The sequence below is a fragment of the Nicotiana attenuata genome, unplaced genomic scaffold (genome assembly GCF_001879085.1).
Source record: "Nicotiana attenuata strain UT unplaced genomic scaffold, NIATTr2, whole genome shotgun sequence".
Taxonomy (NCBI): Eukaryota; Viridiplantae; Streptophyta; class Magnoliopsida; order Solanales; family Solanaceae; genus Nicotiana; species Nicotiana attenuata.
Window position 1 is genome coordinate 42336 of NW_017673325.1, and position 5165 is coordinate 47500.

At 36.9% G+C, this 5165-nt stretch overlaps 1 pseudogene across 1 annotated transcript in view; it reads right to left on the bottom strand.

Annotated features, from left to right (window-relative positions):
* Positions 1–241: 241 nt before the first annotated feature.
* The window catches only part of LOC109216051, a 5834-nt pseudogene continuing 910 nt past the window's right edge, over positions 242–5165 (bottom strand). Inside the window, exons 2-10 of the transcript XR_002066445.1 lie at positions 4993–5165; positions 4229–4291; positions 4062–4135; positions 3873–3967; positions 2433–2490; positions 2257–2361; positions 2051–2132; positions 1300–1412; positions 242–1113 (exon numbers count right to left, since the gene is read on the bottom strand). The exon at positions 4993–5165 is cut by the window's right edge and continues 37 nt beyond it. The product of XR_002066445.1 is annotated as a polypyrimidine tract-binding protein homolog 1-like (transcript). The remainder of the gene's footprint in view (positions 1114–1299; positions 1413–2050; positions 2133–2256; positions 2362–2432; positions 2491–3872; positions 3968–4061; positions 4136–4228; positions 4292–4992) is intronic.

Sequence of the window (5165 nt, forward strand, 5' to 3'; positions counted from 1 at the left end):
AAGTGGTAAGCACCCTTCACCTCCAACACTAAGGCTGGGGTTTCAAATTACCAACAAAACTCAAAAATAAGACAGAAGATTAAACATGTATCAAAATGGAATCGTAACCACATTCACCTTGAAATTTTCTAAGAAACAAGCACGCAGTAAAATAATAATGCCAACACTAAACAAAGCAAAGAGATTAAAGGCCAGCTAACGAGCTTCATAGCAAAAAGCTGGCTGATGGAAGGAATTAACATGTCAGGGAATATTTTTCTACAAACATCACCAATTAGGTAGTTATACAAAGATACGTGCAATAAAAAGTAAAATCTTCGTATGATCCTGAACAATGAGGGATATAAGCCGTTGAATCACCTTAAATACTTCATTGACCCATTACCATTGCAGAATTTCTAAAGACGATTAAATGCTTACAACATAACAGGAACAACAATAATAATATGCCAATAAGAAAAACCACCATTACTATTAAGAAAGACAGCTCATAATGTGATCACAGATGATTCTTCCACTCGCAGACCAAACAGTTAGTTCGATTCATCAAGAAAGCCAAAACTTAAATTTAGCAGTGAACTTCGAGAGAAAGAAAATGGGATTGTATACAGCTGACATCACCTCCATCAGTGAATAAGAATCTTGGTCTTCTGAATCAATAGCAGCTCGATGTTCCCACGAGCGCTATTAACCGTGATAAGGTGCATGACCAGGAGGTGGAACACCTCCAGGCGGCATGGTTGATGGATGAGGAGGCTGACTTACACTATAAGATCGACCACTACTAACAATGTGATTGGTCTGCTGTGACGATCCAGGAGGATTTACTGCTGTTGCATAAGCAGAAACTGGTGAAGCATATGATTGCCCAGGAAATCTGTTAGGAGCAGACGGAAAGGTTGATCCGCCACCCTGCAAATTTGGATTCCATGAGGACATTTGGGATGTAGATGCTTGGCCAGGAACAGCACCAGCAGCGGCATAGCCAAATGACTGTGGACCAGACTGAGGGTTATGCCAAACTGGTGGTGTGGCATGGACCGCTGATACTTGTTGCATTGCAAGCAAACTTGATTCTGGAACTGTGTAATCTCTACTTTTGTCACTGTATGCCTGCTTCGACAGGATTGAAAAATTAATTCGAGCTGAGGTATGACAGAAAGATGCAAAAAGGACCAAGTGTGAAGAAGCATACTTTCAGAGTTTCAGTAACCGAATCTTAAAATTTGGTGCCGAATCTTTATTTATTTAGTAATCATTTTTTCCCTTTGAAACCAACTCAAAAGCACATATGTATACCTGTATATTCAGATCAGTATGACGAGAGTATGATAGATGAAGCTTACAATAGCCACCATCATATATGCAGTGTCCCTCTAAAGCGTCCTTTGCAGCAGCTGCAGTTGTTACATCTGCATTAAAAATGATACATCAACACTTATATTCCAATAGGTTAAAACTTGACAGAAAAGGACAACATGGGACAAAAAGGAAAAGAAGATGGCAGGGTGTGTGATTGGAGATTACAACCAGGCTACCATGATTATACGCCCATCTGTTAACGCCCTAGTGTAATAGAATTGATGTTTGGGGTGACATTAAATTCTCTAGTGGATCGCATTACTCCTTTTTTTAATAAGTATGGTATTCGAGCACTTGCGATCGTCTCGACTTTTTCACCGGGTACCTACTATCACCAGTAAGTATCGGGTGACTCTGTTCACAAAAATGGTTGTGATGCATGATAGATAGTGTTTTCAGTCTCACTTATACTAGTCAGCAAAGTTAGTCTTCCAATCTTTCTTCATCCTGCATGGATGTACATGTAATCTATATGGAAATGTTAACAGAATCCTTTTCTGAAACTAGCAAATGGTTCTAAGTGTAACCACACATTTCCCAAGACCAAATCAATAGCCACAATCGCCAAAGGGGGTGGGGGAAAGAAGAGATTAAGAAAATAAAGAAGCCACCACAAAACTTCAAAGGCTAGACAAAGTAAACACAGGTCATAAAATACTAAAGAATAGCAACATAAGTCCATACATACCAGGATACTGAATTAATGCCTGGGTTTGACCATTCTTCTCAAATATAGCAATCTTTTGGACAGTGCCAAATGCAGAGAATACCTATTTTGGGGAAGAAAAGTAACAGCAGAATATAAATGAATAACACAATTTTTTTGAGGAAGGTAAATGAATAACACAAGTACCATTATGGACATCAATGAAATAACAAAAGAGAAAAGAATACCGTGTGAAGGACATCAATAGTAACAGCATACTGCATATTTTCTAGAGAGGCAAAAAGCACATTACTCTCGGGTTCCTTTTTCTTTCCATCTGGACCTACAACAGGCTGAATACAGACCTTGTGAGGACTTCTCCAATACAAGGATGACAACAAAAAAGATGAGCAACGAAACATACCTGAAGAAGCCCCTCCATTGCAGTAGGATTTACTGGGAGATAAGGGTTTGTATAGTCCCTATACGATGAAATACGGAACTAAATGTGAATCAAGCTGATATAAGCATTAACGAAAATCAGATCAACTTATACAGCTCTGTAACAACAAAAACTCCGAGATATTTCCCAGAAGAAGTTGTAAGTTTAGAAGCATTAGATACCTCAAAAGCAACGGCAAGTGCAAAAACACTGCTGTTAACCAAAGACCATATTTAAGGAGTTACCACACCTATACCACAAAATTACTGCATAAACAAGAACCTCCCCCACACCACCATCCTAAAAAACTCATTTCATATTCTAACTGCTGACTATTGAGATGAAAAACTCAAAATCGTCCAATCAATCAACTATGCATCAATTTTAAACTAGTTCATGAATCATCTATCCGCTTCAATGGACCTACTTCATTCAAATACGCCACAATACTCCTTCCATACCTTCTTATATGATGATGTTTGACTTGGAATGGAGTTTACAATGTCAAATAGACACATATATTATATTAGTGATAGTTTGACAGATATAATATCACATCAAAGTTTAATATTCAAATTAGCAATACAATTAGTTGGTATTGAAGCTTAGTTGTTATTACATGTACATCCGGTCTGGTGATCCTTTTAAACTTAAAAGAAAAAGAATACAAGAAAAAAAATACAAGCAGAGATTTAGTGCAGCCCGAAAACTAGCAACAGAGAACCAAATAAACTAACAGGTCATTGTTCCCGGAATGAAATGTCAGCTTACAATCAGTACAGCCTAAAATATCAGAATCCAATGCTAAAGCAAGTATTGCAGTTGAATTTTCAAGGACAGATTGTAACGTCTTGCAGCTAAAGCAATGTCCCTTTGTACAACATAACCCACAAAATACCATAGCTAACAATTTTAGCCTCACAGCCCTACATGGAAATATCCAAGATCGGAGAGCTAAATAAATCTAACAAATAGAAAACTTGGGTTAGATACTATGAGTCACCAAGGACACACATAAACATACTCTCCAGACATTCTTATAAAGAAAAATATATACATCTAACTAATGTCCCAGGTTTTTCTGCTAACTAGACACCCATGACAAGTGACTTCAGATACAAATAAAAACCAACATTCAGCCATTCATCCAATAAAATATAAAGGGAAAATGAGAGGATCGGGACAAATAAAAATGAAACAAGACTTCAACAAAAATACAATTGAAACAAGATAAAATCTTATATCAACTTGACTTCCACATATACGCATTAAGGACTAACAGACAACTCAGCAATAATGTCAACGAANNAGTAGGCAAAGAATAATGACGAGACACAAATAAGCAATAACAATAAGAATTATAAAAGTAACAGTACACAAAACTACTAAAAAAAATAGTTGACAGGTAAAGTACTGTACTACCTGCTCCGATGAGATTGAATTTAGATATAGGTACCGTGTGTGCAGAGTATGAGATGCGCAAGTGACAATGATTAACATGTTCTGGAAGCAGGTACCTATGATAAAAATGAAGGATTAACTTGATCAGGCATAAAGTGAGAGGCAGGTTGAATAGATCCAAGTATTTTTCAATCAACTAACTACACATACTTTGGTATACTTCTCCCATCCAGTGCCTCTCTAGCAGCAGATGCTGTCCCAACATCACTAAATTGAATCAATGCCTGTCAAGGTGTAATAGAAACCCATTAATACTTTACCAATCCATCCGCCCAAAATTAGAAAAAGCAAACTCCTTGGTGCACAGATATACCGACCTGAAAACCTGCTGCCTTTTCAAAAGTAGCAATCTTTTGCACAAAACCAAAGGCTGAAAACACCTGAGACGGGTTTCGGCCCATTAAAAGTAAATCAGTCTAGAAAAGTAATAGAAAAATATCAACCAGTAATATGTTTCCCAAAACACACTGAAGAAGAAACACAAAGGAACTAGATTCTGAGTGCAGAGTAACACCTGTATATGCAAGCCATAGAAAGGTTTATGACCGATATGATTACATATCCAGAATCTCCAACAAAAGATCTTAAATAATGACCATCTGTGATTCAATCAACTTTAGTTAACACTGCCATCATTTAAATATTACTATATTGGATGAAAGTTCAATAGTAAGTAATTTCTAAAATCTGAACCATAACCAGAGTTCTGGGCTAGAGAAAAGAATAAGGATTAAAGAAATTGAAAGAATGTCCCAAGAATAATCTGCAATACTAGAGAATAAGTTCTAAAGCATGAAAAGAACAGAAATACCATAAATTGCATTACCTAAGCCAACACAAAGCAACGTAACAATATGCTTCATAGAGGTCCACTAGTTGCAGTTCCTTTCTTTTTTTGGAGATATGGAAGTTCCACTAGTTAATACATAATTCTTGGGGATCATGGCATGTTCAAAATTTTATTAATGAATATTGAATGAATAATCAACTCTTCATAAGGCACAATTTTCCAACAGTCTATAAGGCTAGCTTTCTTGAAAACTTCCTTTATAAAGAGGAGAGAAAGCAACAAGATTCTTACCAAATGGATCACATCGATGCTGACATCACCAGCTTCAACACCCTCAATAGTTACCAGCAAAACATTTCCTGGAACATCTCCAGGACTCTTATTATTGACAATCTCATTCCTGTTAGAATACTGGATGTATACAGTCTTGCCACGAACTTGAGCAGGCTCTGAAGACGAGGCAT